The sequence below is a fragment of the Sus scrofa genome, chromosome 18 (assembly GCF_054392235.1).
Source record: "Sus scrofa isolate SSC_HxYL_T2T_F1_AM1 chromosome 18, Sscrofa_HxYL_maternal_Yorkshire_Landrace_v2.0, whole genome shotgun sequence".
NCBI lineage: Eukaryota > Metazoa > Chordata > Mammalia > Artiodactyla > Suidae > Sus > Sus scrofa.
Genome location: NC_139400.1, coordinates 16,179,743 through 16,202,078, shown reverse-complemented (window position 1 = coordinate 16,202,078; position 22,336 = coordinate 16,179,743). Strand labels below are relative to the sequence as shown.

The 22,336-nt window shown below is 40.7% G+C and overlaps 1 long non-coding RNA gene across 2 annotated transcripts in view; it reads right to left on the bottom strand.

The window, feature by feature from the left end:
- Positions 1-231: 231 nt before the first annotated feature.
- LOC106508196 (uncharacterized) overlaps positions 232-22,336 on the bottom strand; it is a 259,868-nt gene continuing 237,763 nt past the window's right edge. The window contains exons 5-9 of one of the 2 annotated variants that reach the window (XR_001304823.3): positions 18,372-18,403; positions 17,700-17,799; positions 15,182-15,339; positions 5,919-5,969; positions 232-342 (exon numbers count right to left, since the gene is read on the bottom strand). This is a non-coding gene — a long non-coding RNA (uncharacterized LOC106508196). Of the gene's footprint in view, positions 343-5,918; positions 5,970-15,181; positions 15,340-17,699; positions 17,800-18,371; positions 18,404-22,336 lie in introns of those variants that run through there. The other variant, XR_014833605.1, reaches the window with a different exon arrangement.

The following is a 22,336-nucleotide window of genomic DNA, read 5'->3' as shown; positions in this document are numbered from 1 at the left end:
ATGGCCCTGGTGTGTGTCACAGCCCTGCTGGCTGCAGGCAGAGCAGCCCATGAAAAGGACCCACTCCCTCATCTCCTCATTATTAGCCCCATGACAAGGAATAAGCCACTTAGCTCTCAGGCAGCTAAGTTTTGTCATTTGGAAAATGAGGACACTATTTGCTTTTGAATACCTCCCGGGGTCTCATACCCTATAGGAAGGAATAAAGTGTGGCCGAGGATGTCACATCACCTGCTGCATCCATGGACCAAAGGTGTTGCAGCCATAAAGCCATCAGCCACTGCACCTGGCCCCAGAGGTGCACCTGAGAGGATTCAGGGTGGGAAAATCAGGATACTGGCCCTAAATAGTAAAGCATGTATCAAGAGGGTAATTTCAATAAGTCTAGACTCTTGCATCTTCTCACACATGGAAAAGCACTAAATTCATTAACTTGAGATGTCTTGTTTTTCTCTAATTCCCAGTGATCCTTTGATGTTCTACTACTTGTTTTTTTATTGTTGTATTTTTGTGTTTGTTTTGTTTTGTTTTCATTTGTTGTTTGGGGGGTTTTGTTTTTATTTTTGTTTTTTTGTTTGTTTTTTGTTTGGGTTTTTTTTTTTTTTGTCTATTTGTTATTTCTTGGGCCGCTTCCACAGCATATGGAGGTTCCCAGGCTAGGGGTCTAATCGGAGCTGTAGCCACAGGCCTACACCAGAGCCACAGCAACGAGGGATCCGAGCCGCATCTGCAACCTATACCACAGCTCACGGCAACGCCGGATCGTTAACCCACTGAGCAAGGGCAGGGACCGAACCCGCAACCTTATGGTTCCTAGTCAGATTCATTAACCACTGTGCCATGACGGGAACTCCTGTTTTTATTTTTGTTTTGCAAAAGCTCCAATATATATCCTGGCTCCTCTCTTACCTCTTTGGAGGAAGAGCCCCCTGGTGGTGATCCTGTCATGGCTCATTGGTAATGAACCCAACTAGTATCCATGAGGATATGGGTTTGATCCCTGACCTTGCTCAGTGGGTTAAGGAGCCAGCATTTCCACAAGCTGTGGTGTAATTTGCAGATGTGGCTCAGATCTCATGTGGCTGTGGTGTAGGCTGGTGGCTGCAGCTCTGATTTGACCCCTGGCCTGGAACTTCCTTATGCTGCAGGTGCTGCCTTAAAAAGAAAAAAAAAAAAAAGAAGAAAAAGAAGAAGAGAAAGAAAGAGCCCTTCAGAGCCACCTGAGAGGCTGTACCTTGGGCTTAAGTTCTCAGTAAGTCTGCTAAAACATATTCTCAACCTCAAGGTTGTATAATTTTTTTTTCAGTCTGCAAAGGCATGACTGACTGCCTTGTTCTGCATTCTATTACACCGATGGCTTGTATCTTCATCTCTCTGTTGACTGCAAACTTTTGGTAGTGGAGACAGCACAGCCTTTCCTTCACACTGCCTAAGGTGCTTCCTAAGTGTCTATAGGAATGAGCTGCATTCTAAGCCAGAAACCTTCTTTCCCGTGTCATACCAAATCCTCAGCTGGGGACTCAGTGAACACACTTCTGAAAGAAATCATTTTTGCCTCTTTCCCTTGTTTCCCCATCCCAGGCAAAATGGGATTTACTAGGATAGTCTCACTAATGATCCCTTGAGGTATTTACTCATCAGCAGTGTGCTCTGTGCATTTGCTGGGATGGGGGAAGGACAGCCCCACAGCCAGACAAGTGGAACCAAGCTCTTACACTGACAGACGCCATACTGTAGAGCATCATGAATGTGAAGAGAAGTCAGGACTTCACATGTTAGAAAAAAAGGGACTGAAAGCTTTTGAGGAAGAGTTTGACATGATGAAAATAACATCTACAAAAGGCTGGTGGGGTCCTTGGGGATCTGAATTGATAAGATAAAAGACAAGAGACACGGTGGCTATTTTGGTGGTTTAGGGGTGGTGAAGGGAGGCCTGGCCCTGGGTGATGGCAGAGGGGAGGGGAATATATGGAAAGAAAAAATGTATAGAAGAAAATAAAGTCATGGAAACCGATAGAACAGAGGTGGTAGGGCAGGGTAGAACAGCCACAGATAGGCTTCCAAGTTCATTTCTGGATGACAATGAGAACACTGATGCCGGATGGTTAAGAACTGAGAGCAAAATGATGATTCAGGATTGGTCTATTTGGATACAAATCTATTGGGCCTTCTCTAGTCCCTTCCCCTCCCCCAAAGTCCAGTACTCTGCCCATGGACATCTAGCTTCCTGCACATCAGATCCCCTCCTTTCCCAGCTCCTTTTCCACCAACCAAATCCTCTGAGCTGAGCTCTCTAGGAAACTGATAATGGGACAATTCAGATTAGATCAGAGCAAGCTGAGGCACAAATGCACTGTGGGGCATTATTAGCCCAGTCCAAAACAGGACTTGGGCTCTCTCCCTGTTGGAGATTTGGCTTCCAGGCTACCCCTCCCTACCCCACTGCCGCCTGAAGGCAGAATAACCTCTATTGTCATTGCTGCCTCTGCAGCTCAACGCCCCTTATCTCCCACGTCCTCCTCTGCAGTGTCATCACCACCACCACCATGCCTAGTCTCCCTGCACCTCCAGGGTATCGGTCATCACTCACTCTAAGTCAACTCCAGCTCACAGCCAACCTCAGGCTCGGGGAGACGACACACACTTACCTTCACGGACACCACCTCCTAGTTGCTTTAACTATTCTGTCCAGTCTAATTCCAAGATCTATTGTTTGATACCATAACAATGTCAAAATTACAGTAATAACAATATTTATAACAAAATGTTTACCGGGCACTTCTTGGTATGGGGACTGACACAAATGCTTTGTTTATGTATTTTTTCCCCATTCAGTCTTCCAAGTCACTCTAGGAAGGAGATAGGATCTATTTTCCCCATTTTATGGATGAGAAAACTAAGAGACATGGAAGTACAGCAAACGTATCCACAGTTAGAAAGTCAGTCATTATCAGAGCTGGGAATGGAAACAAAGCCTTCACAACTGAGCCTCTCGGTCTTTAAGATGTGGTTTTTGGAAGTCTCTTACCACTCAGAATCTTTTCGTCTAAACTCTTTAAATGATCCTTGACCTTGCTATGGGACTGCCTTGGGGGCCGCTATTCTCCAAACACTCAAATATGCAATTTCCCCTTTTGAAGATCAAGGCCCTTCCTTGTTATTGGTCCATAATCAGCCACTATCTACACTGGTTAAGGTGTCAGAATCAAGAATGGGACATGTACCTACATATTGCAGGGCTCTCAGGTGTGTATACGAGGGACAATTCACTTCTAAGTGCCCTTGACTTTGGTGATAACAACAAAGAAGCTACCTCCTAATAAGCAATAACCCTGGTTCTGAATGAACCAGAGCGAGCCTTGATGTCATAGGCAATGCTGGGGACTTTGACAAGAAGAGCTCTGGGTCTGGGAAGCATCCTAACTGTTCTTTCAAAAGATTGTAAGTTGGCAGTCATATTGGGGGAAGAAGAATTTATGATTTTTGAAACAAGTAACAAGTAGAGGGAATGCTTCTCATATTTAATTTCCATACATACCTTTTATTTATTTATTTAGGGGCTGTTTATTTATTTCAGTTTTTATTTTTATTTTTTTAATTGTTATTTCCCCAATACAATTTTTTTTCTACTGTACAGCATGGTGACCCAGTTACACATACGCATACACATTCTATTTTCTCACATTGTCATGCTCCATCATGAGTGATTAGACATAGTCCCCAGTGCTACACAGAAGGATCTCATGGCTAATCCATTCCAAAGGCAATAGTTTGCACCTATTAACCCCAAGCTCCCCATCCACCCCACTCCCTCTCCCTTTCCCTTGGCAACCACAAAGCTATTCTCCAAGTCCATGATTTTCTTTTCTTTGGAAAGTTTCCTTTGTGCCATATATTAGATTGCAGATATAAATGATATCATATGGTATTTGTCTTTGTCTTTCTGGCTTACTTCACTCAGGATGAGAGTCTCTAGTTCCATCCATGTTGCTACAAATGGCATTCTTTTGTTCTTTTTTTATGGCTGAGTAGTATTCCATTGTGTATATATACCACATCTTTCTAATCCAATCATCTGTCAATGGACATTTGGGTTGTTTCCATGTCTTGGCTATTGTGAATAGTGCTGCAATGAACATGTGGGTGCATGCATCTTTTTTAAAGAAAAGTTTTGTCTGGATATATGCCCAAGAGTGGGATTGCTGGGTCATATGGTAGTTCTATGTATAGATTTCTAAGGTACCTTCACACTGTTCTCTATAGTGGTTGTACCAGCTTACATTCCCACCAACAGTTCAGGAGGGTTCTCTTTTCTCCACACCTCCTCCAGCACTTGTTATTTGTGGACTTACTAATGACGGCCATTCTGACTGGTATGAGGTGCTATCTCATGGTAGTTTTGATTTGCATTTCTCTAAGAATAAGGGATGTTGAGCATTTTTTCATGTGTTTGTTGGCCATCTGCACATCTTCTTTGGAAAATGTCTATTCAGTCTTTTGCCCATTTTTCAACTGGGTTGTTGGCTTTTTTGCTGTTGAGTTGTATAAGTGGCTTGTATATTCTAGGGATTAAGCCCTTGTCAGTTGCATCATTTGAAACTATTTTTTCCCATTCTGTAAGTTGTCTTTTTGGTTTCCTTTGCTGTGTAAAAGCTTGTCCGTATGATTAGGTCCCATTGGTTTATTTTTGCTTTTATTTCTGTTGCTTTGGGCATACCTTTTCTTTTATAGCTATGAAACTAGACTATATAACCCTTGTTTAATTAATTAGTAAATTAACCAAAAACATATTTAACAGTCATAGTTTGGTTGGTATTGAATATGGCAAAAGCTTGAAGGTAATGCCATAAAGACTGAAGTTTGAAAGGTGGGTGTCTCAAAAAGAGGATCCTTGCCTTTCACATTTTGTAGCATTTTTTCCAAGCCCCTACTCCCTTTCCAACCCAACAGGCATCCAGGGCAATACTCCAGTCACAGGAGACTCTAACTGACACAGGAATCAATTCAATGTATGTGTCCTCAAAAAGAATTTGCATAAGATATTGCTAAGTCTACTGTCTTAGCCAACTATTGCCATAATAATGCCTTGTAACAAATTGCTCAAAACTCCGTGGCCACCGTATGATATCACTATATGTGGAATCTAAAGTATAACACAAATGAATGTATCTATGAAACAAAAATAGACTCACAGACATAGCGAATAGACTTGTGGTTGCCAAGTGGGGATGGGTGGTGGGGGAGGGAAGGATTGGGATTTGAGGATTAGTAGATGAAAATTATTATGTATAGACTGCATAAATAACTTCCTACTGTAGAGCACAGGAAACTTTATTCAATATCCTGTGATAAACCATAATAGCAAAGAATATGAAAAAGAATCTATATGTGTATATGTATGACTAAGCCACTCTGCTGTACAGCAGAAATTAACACAACATTGTAAATCAACTACACTTCAATAAAATTAAAAAATAAAATGAAATTTAAAAATTGAAAACCCAGTGGTTGCAAAAACAACTATTTATTTTCATGTTCAAATATCTGTGTCACCTGCTGTTCTGCTGATGTAAGCTGTGCTCATTTGTGCTTTGGACTGCATTTGGGTGAGCCTGGATTTAGGATGTAGGTTCCTGGAAGTCTGCTGCATGTGTGTTTCTTCCAGGGCCCAGGCTAAGGGGGCAGAACCTAAGCAAGTCATGTTTTACCATAAAGAATCCCCAGAGAGCAAGGCTCAAGCTAAAACAGGTGAGTAATTAAGACTCCTTTTGTATCATGTTTACTAAGATTCCATTGGTCAAAGTAAATCACATGCTGAACCCAACATCACGGATCCGGAGAAGAGTACTTTGCTCATAGGAAGGGCAGTAAGAGTAGGGAACATTTGCTAAATAATAAACCTGAAGCATCATACTTACTTGATTGAAAACCTCACACCCTCTCTTGCTAGCATAATGGGTTTGGTCCATCTGTGTGGGAACAGAAATATTAGCATCTTCTGTGAGACCAGCAAAAATCTACATGGAAAAGAAATGGTAGGAACCCAAATGGGTCAGCCTTCTACATCATGAAACTCATAAACCATCACATCACATAAATGGTGGCCCTTGTATCATTTGTCCTTAGGCACAGCAGGACATCTCAAGACACATGACAATATGACATTCCTGCATCTATGAACCTTTAAACCAGCATTTCCACTCATGCAAGTGTCATAATGCCACCCTACTTTAACAGAAAACACATTTTTTTCCAAAACCTTTACCTTTTTAAAATTGACCTTGATCCCTTAACTTCTTTCTGGTTCTTCTGACCCTCAACTCTGTCCTCTCTCTTAGGCCTAGCACATGTGCTTCAGAGTTGATGCCTGAACTTGACTCTGCAGAACTAGGCTTGTACACCCTGTGAGGATTTTGGCCTAAACGCATATGTTGGATCTTCTGTTCCAGGCAGACTCAGATAAAGTCCTACAAACCAGCTCCACACCCACAGAGCTTCATTCTCAATCTCCAACCCTGGCCGGCTCAGATTCCAGGCGGACCATGCATGGGGATCACCGGCAGTGGAGATCGTTTGGGAAGCATGAATAGAAAAACTCTGAAATCAAGGCTAAGTCATTAGTAAGATGGGCCGAGGTCAAGAACTATGCAGGAACTGTGAGGGGTTAGCGTGGAAAGTAGGTCCCAGAAGAAGGTGTCGGTACTGTAAACCCTGATGGTGTTTTTTGTTTGGGGAGGAAGGATGGGGAGTGAGGGGTGAGGTGGGTGGGGGTTGTTTGTTTGTTTGTTTGTTTGTAATGCAAGAGCCTGACTTAAGCTTAGATTGCCCAGGCATCCATTTCAAAGAGGCATCCACTTCAAAGCCAACTATCTCCAGCCACAGATAAAGGACCAGGCCACCTCCCCCACTGAGGCTGCTTTGTTTAGAGATCTTTGTTCATTTCAACAACCAACCATTTTGGGCTACTAGTTCTCTTGTCTTCCCCTGCTTTAAATTCCCACTTTTATGTTTTAAATTCATCAAGAAGGAGCCACAAAACCCTACACCCCCATCCTCAAGCCAAATAAAAGCAGAAACCCAGGCCCAGGCACACTCTTTCTCTAGCCACCACCTCTCTGTGTGGCCCTAGGTGTGCTGTGTAATTTCCAGGTCTTGTAAGCAATAAACCTTTATTTTTTTAAGAGCTTCCAGATGGTTATTGCTAAAGGGCATCTTGCAATCATAATAAGAAACACAATAGCTGGTCCAACCACAACATTAGCTGTTGATAGGCTGAGATGACACAAGACAGTATCTAACTTTAGGGCATGGGGGAAATTGGTATAGATAGTGATCAGCTGCCTGTGGTCTCTTTGGTGATTAGAGAATCACTTTTGCCTGGCCCTGATGCCCTGATTCTACGCTTTTTCCTTCTAGCTTTATCGACATAACTGACATACAGCACTCTATAAGTTTAGGGTATAATAATGTTTGACTGACATAACATCATGAAATGATTATCACAATAAGTTTAGTAAACACCCATCATTTCACATAGATGCAAAATTAAAGAAATAGAAAACAAAATTTTTCCTTGTGATAAGAACTCAGGATTTATTCTCTTAATGACTTTCATCTAGCATACAGTAGTATTAATTCTATTTATCATGTTGTACATCTCTAGTACTTATTCATCTTATAAATAAATGGAAGCTTGTTCCTTTTGACTGCCTACATCTAATTCTCCCTCCCTGACCTCTTCCACGCCCCCACGCCTCTGGTAACTCTAAATCTGATCTCTCTCTCTCTCTGACCACACCTGGAGTGTATGGACGTTCCCAGGCCAGGGATTGAACTCACATCACAGCAGCAACCCAAGCCCCACTGCAGTGACAATGCCGATCCTTAACCCTCTGTGCCCCAAGAGAACTCCAAATTTGATCTCTTTTGAAATGTTTGTTTGTGTTTGAAGTATAATTGACCTAGGACACTATGTTAGTTCCTGTTCTACAACAGTGATTCAATATTTCCGTAACCTTCAAAACGATCCGTACAGTAAATGTAGTAACCATCTGTTACCATGCAAAGATATTATGTAGCTATTGACTGTAGTCCTTGTACTATACATTTCGTAACAGTGACTTGTTTATTTTGCAGCTGGAAGTTTGTACCTCTTAATCTCCCTTACTTATTCATCTCCTCCTCCCATTTTCTTCCCCTCTGGCAACCACCTGTTTATTCTCTGCCTTTGTAACTCTGTTTTGGTTCTGTTTTTTAGATTCCATGTAGAAGTGAAATTATACAGTATTTGTCTTCCTCCGACTGACTTATTTCACTTAGCATAATACCCTCTTGGTCCATCCATGTTGTCACAAATGATAAGACTGCATTTTTTATTATGGCTGTGTAATATTCAATTGTATGTACACATGCCTCCTCCTCCTTTTTTTTTTTTAACTGATGTCCTGATTCTTAAGTTAGAGCATCCCTACCAATATTTATTAATTGTTGATTGATTGTTTTGTCACCCAACAGGGGAAGTTTACTCTGAATGGAAATTGAGAATCATGGTCACCTCTCCAACCTGGAAAGCCAGTCCCTTTGCTCCCTTCCCCACAAAAAGTTCAGTTAATGCAGTTAATTCCCCTACCTCTATTTAAACATGCATGCACACACACTTAGACCATCACCTAGAAAATATTATTTGCTGGATTGCAATTTTCTGTTTCTTTTCAAATATCTATCTTTTCCTGGAACTGTTAGGATGGACGGTTTTGGTCTTCTCTCCCTTTTTTCTTCCCAGCAGCAAGGCAATCAGAGGGGTTCCCATCTCAAGGGACCACATCTTTCCTGTGGTCCAACTTCCTCCATGCCCCTGTTTTAAGCCTCAGTTGTATTATTCTTCAGTATAGCCTCGGTAAAGGTATTCAGTGTATTTTGCAATAGAAATGATGTGGTCTAGTGTCAAGCAGAATGTTAGCTCCAGACAGCCTGGAGTCGATTTGAATGTGGGTTCTACCAGTTACAGTCATAAGATCTTAGGGAAGTCTCTTAATGAATCTGTAACCCTGATTTCCACAAAACAAAAGCATCATGCCTTTTATGACATGTTAGCATAAGCACTAAAATAATTTGTGTTTTGTACACTGCTTTGCAAATCAGAGGCCAACAAGTGATAGCTATCACCACTGGCAAGTGCTTATTTATGTTTCAGGGTTTCCAAGAGCAATACAATAGTATCAGGCCATCTGTACAGTAAAGGATAAAAGATTGTGAACCTGGTTTTTCCACTTTTTTTTTGTCTCAGATCTTGGTGGAATATCAGACAAGGCTAAGAATTTGCTAAGAAGTTAAAGACATTGGAGAATGAGGCTTCTTATTAAAAGAATGTATATATATGTATGACAGGGTCTCTATGCTGTATACCATAAATTGACACAACACTGTAAATCAACTATAATTTTTTTAAAAAAAGAGCTTAGGGATACTGTGGTTTTTCCTTTCCCTCACCACTAATTGTGTTTACCACTCACTTTGAGTCCAATGAGGAGATTCAAGAGAATAGTTTGGAGAACTTGACAGATCAGGAAGTAGCACATGACTGATGTCCAAAATTACAAAGAGTGTTTGGTTGGGTACCTGTACTGAGATGGTGCAGCAAAGAACACTGCCATGGACACCAGAGGTACCTCTACAGATGCAGGCATTCAGTGCATTTTCTGTGCAATGTGGATCCTGCAGAAAGGAGTTGGCCATGAGCTGACTTCAAATGTACAGGCTGCGGGACTTCCTAGCAGAAGAGAGGCTACTCAGAAGGAAAGGATGGACACACACTCTTGAAAGAAAAAAATTAAGGCAAAATTTTGAAGAGCAAGCCAGGGGAAGGACTTCAAGCAGATGTTTCTAGTGAGAATAACTCTGAAACGCCTACAAGAGAGTCCCCTAAGAGAAAACTTTAGATATCAGGCTCATCCGGAGGGCTCAGAACCAGATTAAAAGTGAACCCTTGCCATCCTTTACTTCTCTTCCTTTCCCAAGCATCAACCTGGAAGGAGCCAAAGCTACTGTTGTAAGTTAGAAAGGAGATGGAGAGAGAGATGCTGACCTTGACCTGCATTTCCTACTGAAGCTGTCAAGCCTGAGGCATGTGCAAACTGAGGAAGAGGGGAATTTGGGGTTTCTTTGTTTTTGCTTTTTAGGACCGTACCTGCGGTATATGGAGGTTCCCAGGCTAGAGGCCCAGTCGGAGCTACAGCTGCTGGCCTGCACCACAGCCACAGCAACATCAGATCTGAGCCTCATCTACAATCTACACCATAGCTCACGGCAATGCCAGATCCTTAACCCACTGAGCAAGGCCAGGGATCAAACCCACAACCTCATGGTTCCTAGTCAGATTCGTTTCTGCTGCACCACAATGGGAACTGCAGGAAGAAGGGAATTTTGAAAGCAACAATAATCCAGATTTATGGTAGTAAATAAGACCACCCTTTTTATTATCTGGAAATGATTGGAGAACCTTTTATTAACTGGAAATACCTGGAAAAGATACTGGGCTTGCCCAGGATTTCACTCAGAGGTGATGAACAAGCTGATAAGAGTAGGTTTTCTGAGAACAGCTCTAAGAAAGAACAGACGATTCTGCCCATGCATTGCTGAGTCTAGGTCCATTACTAAACCAGCCACATGAGCTGCATAATCAAGGAAAACGGCCTCATTTTTCTCATCATGTGAAAAATGAGAGAATTGTACTTATGCGTTATTTCAATTAAATCTATCTTAATAATATGAAGCTTATAAAACATTTAGCACTGGCTGGTCCTATTTAATATTCAGTAAGTATTCTGTGCTGTATAAAGGACTGATGAATCGTCTTCCTATTTGGAAGAATAGAGAACAAGAGAATGGAACAAGCCGTGTTGCTCTCCCATTGTAAAACCAGTAAAAAAAAACCACACAAGAAATATGACTGACTCATTGGGAAGTGTATCAGTTATTCAGTGATCCATAATAACCCACAAATTTGGCACTTTAAGAAACAGTTGGAGTTCCTGTTGTGGCTCAGGGGTAATGAACCCAACGAGTATCCATGAGGATGTGGGTTCGATCCCCAGCCTTGCTCAGTGGGTTAAGGATCCTGTATTGCCATGAGTTGTGGTGTAGGTCACAGACACAGCAAGGATCCTGAGTTACTATGGCTGTGGTATAGGCCAGCAGCTACAGCTCTCACTCGACTCCTGTCCTGGGAACTTCCATATGCCATATGCCATGGATACAGCCCTAAAAAGACAGAAAAAAAGAAAGAAAAAGAAATAACTTATTGTTTCTCTATTCTATGTGTTGGCAAATTAGGTACAGTGGGAGCGTCAGGTGCTTTCATTTATGTGTTTGGTTTCAAATGCAGGCCAGATCAGAGCTACCTAGTCCAGGATGGTCTCATTCACCTCTTTGGTACTTGGCTAGGACTTTTGGCCAAGGTATCTCTGATTCCCCCCATGGGGCACCTCCAGAGGTTCACATCATATGTGAGTAGGGAAAAGCAAATGAAAACAACGAGATGTCATTACATGCCTGGTAGAATGGCCAAAATCCAGAACACTGACAATATGAAAGGCCGATGAGAATATGGATGAACAGGAACTCCCATCTACTGCTGCTGGGAATGCAAAATGGGGCAGCCCCTCTGGATGACAGTTTGACAGTTTCTTACAATGTTAAACATACTCTTCTGATTCAGCAATCATGCCCCTTGGTATTTACCCAAAGGAATTAATAACTCATGTTCACACAAAAACCTGCACACAGATGTGTATAATAACTCATAATTGCCAAATCATGGAAGTGACCGAGATATTCTTTAGCAGGAGAATGGGTAAATAAACTGTGGTATATCCAGATGATGAAATATTATTTAGCTCCAAAAGGAAATGGGCTGTCAAGTCATGAAAAGACATAGAGGAACCTTAAATGCCTATTACTAGGTGAAAAAAAAAAAAAAAAGCCTATCTGAAAAGGTTGCCTACTATATGATGACAATTGGATCTGGAAATGGAATTCTGGAAAAGGCAAAATTTTGGAGACAGTAAAAAGATCAGTAGTTGCCAGAGACTGCAAGGGAGGAGGGTGGGATCAGCAGGTGGAACAAAGACGAATTTGAGGGCAATCGAACTACCCTGTATAGTACAATAATGATGAATATATACCATTATCCATTTGTCCAATCACATACAATGTACAACGAGTGGACCCTAAGGTAAACTACAGACTCTGGGTGATTATGATACGTCAATGTAAGTTCAATGGTTACAAATGTATCACTCGGGGGAGGGAGTGTTGAAAATGGGGGAGGCTATGTTTGTAGAGGGTAGGGAGCATATGCGAAATCTCTATACTTTCCTTTTCATTTTGCTGTGAACCTAAAACTGTTCTAACAAAATACAGTTTTAAAAAAAGAAACCAGTATGGTACTTGCATAAAAACAGACATAGAGACCAATGGAGCAGAATAGAAAGCTCAGAAATAAACCCACACATACGTAGTCAACTGATCATAGTCAAAGAAGCCCAGAATACATAATGGGGAAAGGGTAGTCTCGTCAAAAGAGTGTTGGGAAAATTGGACAGCCACATGCAAAAGAACGAAATTGGACCTTTATTTTACACCACACACAAAAATCAGCTCAGAATGGATTAAAAATTTTAATGTAACACCTAAAACTGTGAAATTCCCAGAAGAAAATATAGGGAAAGAAAGTACCCCAGTGGTGCCATTGGTTAGTCTGCAGTACTTATATGAAAATATAGGGAAGAAGTTCCTGACATCAGTCTTAGCAATGATTTCTTAGATACGTCACTAAAAAACACAGGCAACAAAAGTAAAAATAAACAAGTAGGACCACATTAACCTAAAATGTTTCTGCACAGCAATAGAAACAATCAACAAAATAAAAAAACAACCTGTAGAATAGGTGAAAATATTTTCAAACCGTATAGAAGAGCTTACATAAGATGTAAAACATATAAGGAACTCATACAACGCAATATCAACAAAATAAATAATTTGATTAAAAATTAGCAGAAGAACTGAATAGATGTTTTTCCAAAGAAGACATACAAAAAGACAACAGGTATGTGAAAAGATGCTTTACGAAAGTAATCATCAGGGAATGCAAATTAAAACCACAGAGGCTGTTAATATTTGTTGTATGTATCTGGGTGCTCCTATATTTGGGGCATATATGTTGATGATAGTAATATCCTCTTATTGAATGGATCCCTTAATCATTAAATAGTGTCCTTCTTTGTCTGTCTTTATGTCTTTTGTTTTAAAGTCTATTTTGTCTGACATGAGTATTGCAACTCCTGCTTTCCTGTCATGTCTATTGGCATGAAATATTTTTTCCCACCCCTTCACTTTCAATCTATACGTGTCCTTTGTCCTAAGGTGGGTTGTGGAGAAAAGGGAACCCTCCTGCACTGCTGGTGGGAATGTAAACTGGTACAACCACTATGGAGAGCAGTTTGGAGATACCTTAGAAATCTATAAATAGAACTTCCATATGACCCAGCAATCCCACTCTTGGGCATATATCTGGACAAGAGTTTCCTCGAAAAAGACACATGCACCTGCATGTACATTGCAGCACTATTCACAATAGCCAAGACATGGAAACAACCCAAATGTCCATTGACAGATGATTGGATTAGGAAGATGTGGTATATACACAATGGAATACTACTCAGCCATAAAAAAGAACAAAAGAATGCGACTTGTAGCAACATGGATGGAACTAGAGACTCTCATCCTGAGTGAAATAAGTCAGAAAGAGAAAGACAAATACCATATGATATCACTTATAATTGGAATCTAATATACAGCACAAATGAACATTTCCACAGAAAAGAAAATCATGGACTTAGAGAACAGACTTGTGGCTGCCAGGGGGAGAGGGAGGGAGTAGGAGGGATCAGGAGCTTGGGGTTATTGGATACAACTTCGAATGGATTTACAATGAGATCCTGCTGAGTAGCATTGAGAACTATGTCTAGATACTTATATTGCAAAAGAACAAAGGGTGGAAAAAAATGTATACATGTAAGTGTATCTTGGCTCCCATGCTGTACAGTGGAAAAATAAATTAATTAATTAAAAAAAAAACCACAGTGGGATATCACTTCACATTTGGCAGAATGACCATTACCAAAAAGTCAAGCAATAAGTACTGGCAGGGATGTAGATAGAAAAGGGAACCTTGTGTATTGTTAGCAGGAATGTAAATTGGTTGAGCCACTATTGAAAATAGTATAGAGGCTCCTTCAAAAAATTAAGAATAGGCGTTCCCATAGTGACTTGGTGGTAATGACCCCAACTATGATCCATGAGGATGCGGGTTAGATCCCTAGCCTTGCTCAGTGGGTTAAGGATCTGGCTTGCCATGAGCTGTGGTGTAGATCACAGATGCAGATGCAGCTTGGATCCTGCATTGCTGTGGCTATGGCTATGGCAGGTAGCTGCTGCTCCGATTTGACCCTTAGCCTGGGGCTTTGCATATGCCATGGGTGTGGCCCTAAAAAAAAGAAAGGAAAATGTTATGTATATATAATATGTATTTATTATTTATTGATACATTAGTTGATATATTAATTTAGATGTATTATATTCACATAAATATATAAATGTGGTATAATGTGTATGGAATGCTGCTTGGCCAGAAAGAAGGAAATCTTGCCATTTGTGAGACCATGGACGAAGCTGAGAGTATTACACAAAGTGAAATAAGTCAGGTAACTACAAATACTATATGACATCCTTTACATGTGAATTCTAAAAAAAAAAAGCTGAAGGCACAGAAACAGATTAGAGTGGTGGTTGCCAGGGATGAGGAATGGGGAGAGGGTGGTCAAAGAGTAAAAACTTTCAGTTATAATCTGAGTAAGTTTGAGGGTCCAACATACAGCATGGTGACTATAGCTAATGGGACTATATTATATACTTGAAAGTTGCTGACAGTAGATTTATATGTTCTGCTACAAAAAAAAAAAAAGAGCTAATGAGATGATGGGTGTATTAACTAATCTTATCATGGTAATCATTTCACTTTTATATACGTCTATCAAATCATCACGTTGTACATCTTAAACTTACACAAGGTGATGTGTTAATTATATCTCAGTGAAGCTGGGGGAGGGCAGATCACACTTACCAAAGTGTGTAGGTATCTTCTAACCTGCTGTGTGCCCAAAGAGAACAAAAAGGTGGACGAAGGGTAAATTTTCTGTCTGCTTGAGCTAGGACACCCATCCTCTCCTGCCCTTAGACATTGGTGTTCCTGGTCCTCGCCCCTCAGACCAAAAGCACAATCTATAAAATGAAGAATTAATAAATTTGACTTCATTAAAATTTTTTAAAAATTTTGCTGTTCAGCAAACCATGTTAAGAGGATGAAAAGACAGACTACAGACTAGGGAAAAATATTTGCAAACCACATATATGACAAAAGATTAGCATCAGAAAAAATATACACATATAGTTAAAACTCTCAAAACTCAATAATAATTTAAAAAAAAAGCCACTTAGAAAATGGGCAGTAGACATTGCAGGGTGTTTCTCCAAAGAGGATAAAGGGATGACACACAGCACTGAAAGATGTTCAAACTTATTAGCCACTTGAGAAATGCGAATTAAAATTTCAATGAGCTATCCCTACTACATATTAGAGTGGCTAAAGCATAGAGTGACAACCAAATGCCACCAGCCACACAGACAATCTGAATCACTCATATGTTGCTTATGGGAATGTAAAATGGTATAGCCATTCTAGAAAACAGTTGGCAGTATCTTTTAAAAAAAATTAAATATGCAACTACTATATGACACACCAATTGCACTCCTGGGCATGTATCCCAGAGAAATAAAAGCTTATGTTCACATAAAACCTGTACACAAATATTTGCAGCAGTTTTATTTATAAGAGACAAAAGGGAAACAACTTAGACTTCCTTCATTGGCTGGATGATTAAACAAACTACAGTAACACATATCAGTGCTACTCAGTATTAAAAAGCAACAAAACATTGATGCAAACAACATCCTGGGTAAATCTCCAAAGAATTATTCTGAGTGAAAAAATTCAACCCCCAAAGATTGTATACCTACATCATTCCATTTATATAACATACTCTACAGGCCAAATTACAGAAAAGAAGAACAATTTAAGAGTTCCCGTCGTGGCTCCGCGGTTAATGGATCTGACTAGCATCCATGAGGACGCAGGTTCGATCCCTGGCCTCCCTCAGTGGGTTAAGGATCCAGTGTTGCCATGAGCTGTGGTGTAGGTCGCAGATGCAGCTCAGATTTCATGTTGCTGTTTCTGGGTCATAGGCCAGTAGCTGCAGCTCTGATTCATCCCCAAGCCTGGGAACTTCCATATGCCACAGGTGTGGCCCCAAAAAGAAAAAAAAAAAAAGTGGCGAGAGAATGATCATAACTTCATTTCATCATTTGAGTTCCTAACACCAGATTCTTCTTAGTCCCAGGTTTTTTTTACTTCTTAACTGAACAAAATAAGATTTTCAGATTTCTCATAGGATCTATCCCTGCTCTAGGCCCACTCGTGTGCCTCTCTTGGTGAGGGGTCTCTAGGACAATTCTTTCTTGGGGACCAGAGTCTCCAAACCAAATCCTATTTTGAAATGAAATGTTCCTACTTTGCTTTCCAGATTGTCTTCTACATTTTCTAAAGCCTGTGGTCCAAAAATATAGAACAGGCGGATAGAGCTTGATTTTTTAGTATAGCAGTTTGGGTTTTCATGCCAATGCTATGTTTGAAATGCAAGAGTGTTATTGAATTTTTACAGTCTATATTTAAAAACTAGCGAGTTAATTGAGCCTGGAATTCCTAAGCACTCTTGCTAAGGGTCAGAACCACACTTTGTGGTTCTCCTGAAAAGAGATGACTCAGAGGCTACCTGTCTGTGGGCGTCTGAAACCACGAGGACGTGCACCTCTGTCCAGGCTGCCACACTCCTGAGCTTCTTGAGATCCAGTTGCAGGTACAGTCAATTGCCTTGAGGGCTCACAGACTGTCCAGTTGGCTCCCATACTTTCCTGCCAACACTTCCATACTCTGTTCCTGAAGTAGTCAGAAACCATCTTTAATCCTTTCTTCGATTTAAGCTTCTCCCCTGAAAGGTGGATTAAACCTAGCATGCTTGGCTTATACCTTGAGATGCACTTAGAGAAACAGAGTTTCTGTTCTGCCTCTACCCAGGAACTAGAAAGAAAATCCAATCGAAGTGACTTTACTTCCGGCTCTTGTCTATATTTACAGCAGGTATTCATTAGGACACCTGTTTTCTGCTGAGGTCATAGCTGCTCAGTTTTGTGTGAAAACACTAATCACTAGCACAGGATGGGAGTTCTGGTTGTGGCTTAGTGGATACGAACCTAACTAGTATTCATGAGGATGCAGGTTTGATCCCTGGTCTCGCTCAGTGGGTTAAGGATATGGCATTGCTGTGAGCTGCGGTGTAGGTTGCAGATGCAGCTCGGATCCTGTGTTGCTGTGGCTGTGGTATAGACCGGCAGCTACAGCTCTGATATGACCCTAGCCTGGGAATTTCCATAAGCCACAGGTGCAGCCCTAAAAAAGCAAAACAAAAAAACAAACAAAAAAAACAAAACCTAGTGCATGCGGAAACAACTTTGTTCATTGTACTTACCTCTGACCATGACGTACAGGGGCCTCCCACAGCCTCAAACAATGCATTGCCTAAGAGAGTTCCACTCTACTTTCCTTCCTGTTTGGGGAGATCGCTGTTTCTAGATTTAAAATAATAATAATAATAAACGGTAATGAAGGTGGGGCAGGGGCAGGGCAAGGGTGTGTGCAATATTCTGGCACCCAGAGGGGGAGACAGGCAGCCAATAAAGAATAGACAAATAAATGCTGCTGGTTAGGTAGTTATAACTGCTCCAGCTGTTTTAGGTAGCTATAACTGTAAGGAAAAATAAAGCAGGAAAACGGGGGGAGAGAGATGGAGAGTGGTGGTGATGAAGTGATATGGCGTTTGAACAGAAGGAGTGAAGGAGTCAGCCATGCAATTGGAGGGAAGACTTTGAACTTTCCTTTATGTGTGATGGGGAGTCACTGAAAAGTTTTTAAAGAATCACCCAGTCTCCTGGGGGAGGTGGTGTTGGGTGGAAGCAGGAGGATGTTAGACTCATTGCAAAATCCAGGCAAGATGTAGATTAAAGTGACAGCCATGGAGGTGGTAATAAGCAACTGAAATCTAGATATTTTTCTAAGATGGTGCCAGTAGGATGAGTCAATGGAATCCATGTGCCATGAGATGAGAGAGAGATGTATCAAACATCAGGCCTAAGTTTGATACCTGAACAGCTGGATGAATTATGGTGCCACTTCCTAAGAGAAAGAAAACAGAGAGGAACAAGCTGTGAGCATGTGCATGCAGAAAGCTCTGCTCTGGGTACTCAGATGAAAGGATGCTTACTAGACACTGAAGTCAAACTGTTGAGTAGGAAATTAAATACAGGGAGTTCCCATCGTGGCTCAGTGGTAACGAACCTGACTAGTATCCATGAGGATGTAGGTTTGATCCCTTGCCTTGCTCAGTGGGTTAAGGATCCAGTGTTGCAGTGAGCTGTGGTATAGGTTGCAGACATGGCTCAGATCCAGGATTGCTGTGGCTGTGGCGTAGGCTGGCAGCCGCAGCTCCAATTGGACACCTAGCCTGGGTACTTCCTTATGCAGCAAGTGTGGCCCTAAAAAGGACCAAAAACAAAATGGAAATTAAATGTAAACATCTAGAAATTGAAGAAAAAGTCAAGGAGAGAGACATAAAACTGGAAGTTTGAATGGAAGTGGGCTGTCTTTAAAGCCAAGAGACCAGAGAGCATTGTCTAGGGATGAATCTAAGAGATGAGAGTATGGGTCTCTCCAATATTTGAGGGCCATTAAGAGAAGAATCAAATAAAGGAGATGATATGGGAGCCTGTTAGGATTCAATGTCTTTTTAACTACATTTATCAGAGGTTTTACATTTTCTTCTCCTTTTCAAATAACCAGCTCAATTTTATGAATGATTCATACCAGTTATTTTCCATGCAATTCATTTACGCTTTTACATTATTTTTCAATTTTGCTTTAAATGAATATTTTGTTCTGTTCTAGAATTTTACAGTATAATAGTTTTTTTCACTAATATCTCTTTTTAAAAAATGTCTTCTTATTAAAGACCTTTAAATGAGTACATTTTCTTCTCAACACTGTTTTGGCCACATCTCAAGACATTTTGATATGCAGAGCTCCGTTTGTTATTGCTTTCAAATACATTTTTATTGCATTCTTAATTTCTTTCCTAAGCCAATTTTACTTATAAAAAAGTATTTTAATATACCAAGAAATTAAACAATTTGTTAATATTTTTATTATTCATTTCTTCTTCAAATGGGTTATGGTTACAGAATGTGTTAGCTGCATTCCTGCTGTTAGGAGGTTCGTGGCTGGTATTTTAAAAACACCTCTATGGCCTATTTATGATTTGGGGGTGACAGAATACATAAGCAGGTTTTGCCTTTTTCTCATCTAATTTCATAATTAGGTCATCCAAGTCTTCAATATTTTCATGGATTATTTTCTCACGTTGATGTTGTCAGTACCTCCTTTCCCACCCCTGAGAGCACCACTCTCTGAGGAAGTCCTAACCAAGAAGAATTACAATACAGGTCTTTGTACTGTGAGTATATGATGAGTCTGGTGCTCCCCACAATTTATGGGGGATGGATGAGCCTCCTGCACCATCACTTTCATACAAGGGCTAATGCCATAGAACTTCTGTGTCCATTTCTGGTTAGAGTCTCCTCTAGGACTGGATCTCAGCTTCACCTCAACCATTTCTGCTCTCTGGAAAGCTTGATCCTGTTCCGTGAAACCCGAACTCCCCATGAATAGCTGAGCCAACCACAATTATGAACCGCTGGTTACTGCCTGGTGTTGACACTGCTGCATTTGAGGCCCTAGTTGGGACCTCCTCCAAGAGCTGAACTCTGCCTCCTCCAAATCAGTGCCTTCCCCTGGGATCTACCACCTTGGGAAGCCCCTAGATTGTTAAGCCGAATTCCCACTTCCTTCTCCTGCCACATCTAACGCATGAGGGTTCCATCATGCCTGCTACCTGAAGTTGCTGAGGTCACTCACATCCTGATACAGTACCCTCTAATCACACATGCCTTATTTTGGGAGTTCCTGCTGTGGCGTAGTGGGTTAAGAATATGACTGCAGCAGCTCAGGTCGCTGAGAAGGCACAAGTTCGATTCCCAGCCCCAGTGCAGTGGGTGAAAGAATTTGGCATTGCTGCAGCTATGGTGTAAGTTGCAGCTGCACCTCAGATTCAGCCCCTGGTGCAGGAATTTCCATATGCTGCAGGAGAGCCATAAGAAAAAAAATTTAATTAAAAATAAATGAATAAATAAAGCCCAAATGCATTATTTTGTTCCTCTCTCCAGGTTAGTCTGGGTTACTAGAGAAGCAGATTAACTATATTTGCTGTGGGAAATGCCTGGGTGAGAATAAAGGGCAGGAGCCAGGAAGGACTGGGCAAGTCATCAACACAATGCAGGTCTGACCTGGGGTGAAGGGCGGAGTGAGAGGGGTGGGTGGAAGTACTTTAGACTGCCACATAGTATAAGGAGGCTTGGGAAATCACAGGGCAGTCCTCACGCTGAAGTGTCTCCAGGAATGGGTGTGGCTCAGATCCCATGGGAGCAGACTGTGGGTGGCATAGCCTCCCACATTGATAGACTGGACATGTATGGCTGCAAGGAGGGTTCTGCTGGCTGCTATACTCTCCTCCACCTTAAACAAGTTTTCATTAATATGTTTTAATGCTACACTGACTGAATGTAAATTTGTTAAAGTGTTCTTTTTTGTATTGTGCCTTTTCATTAGGTTATACAGTGACTATTACGATGAATAATTTATGCATTGTTTTCTAGTATATTGAATGCCATTTATACTTTCCCTATAATTTAAGAGTGATATCTTAGTTCACCTTCTATTTTTAAGCTTTGTAAACAGGCTTTGCTTTTAAATGTAGAATGAGACATTTCTTGAAAAATGAATTTTATCTTTTTGAGAAATAGTAGTTAAGCCTATAATCTACTCTACTGAATTGTATTTTTTCCCTTCCATACTTGTTGTTCTGTTGGTCTTTAACAGTTAGACCTTTGCATGCATTTATATGTACAATTTTGTCTTTCTTTCTTCTTCTTCTTCTTCTTCTTCTTTTTTTTTTTTTTTTTGGTCTTTTTTAGGGACGTACCCATGGCAAATGGAAGTTCCCTGGCTAGGGGTGGCATTAGAGCTACAGCTACACCACAGCCACAGCAATGCCAGATCCTTAACCCACTGAGCAAAGCCAGGAGTCGAACACGAGTCCCCATGGATACTAGTCAGGTTCATTACTGCTGAGCCACAACTAGAACTCCTATATGTACTATTTTCTAAAATGGGTTGAAGATAGTTTTATTTAACTCAATTCCATGAGGTTAACTAACAAATTGATTCTTATCCCTGTTTATAATAAACACTGGAAATAGGAACTTTGGACTCCTTTCTCTGACGTGAAGTTTTACACTTGTGCTACGTCTAAATGTGTGTTTTGTTCATTCTCTTTTTTGATCTTACACATTCTTTTGAGTGCAGCCTTATACTGATCATGACATCCACCTAGCAGTTGTCAGAATTTTCAATTATATCTTTCAACATGGTTTTCTCTCATAAAGCTGCTGAAAATAACTTTTAAATGTATTTAGAGATGAGATATGTGTTCAGAAAAAGCTCTCTGGTCCTTGAACCTGTAAAACATCATCCTACTTTTTTTCACCAAATGATTGATCACTTAACCAGAAAAATGATCTTTGAGGAGATAGATTTTTAGAAATTTACAAATGCTACCCTATTCTAGAATTTTATGATCTAGGTTCTAAAAATTACAGTCATCCTAATTGGTAATCTTATGAATATTTCAGTTCCCTTTTTAGATTCACATGCCACCAGAATACTGTCATTGAAATGAAAGTGGAAGCAAATAAATGTGTTAGTTTGCTCGCCCCCCCCCCCTTTTTTTTTCCATATTATTAGTCAATATTTTTCTGGCTATGAAGGACAAAAACCCAACCTGAATTAATTTAGTCAAAAAGGAAAAATTTTTTTCCCCACTTAACCGCAGGAAAGGAACCAGGGAAAATTTTTTTCCCCACTTAACCACAGGAAAGGAACCAGGGCTAGATTATCTCTTTTTTTGCCACAGTCATGGCATGTGGAAGTTCCCAGGCC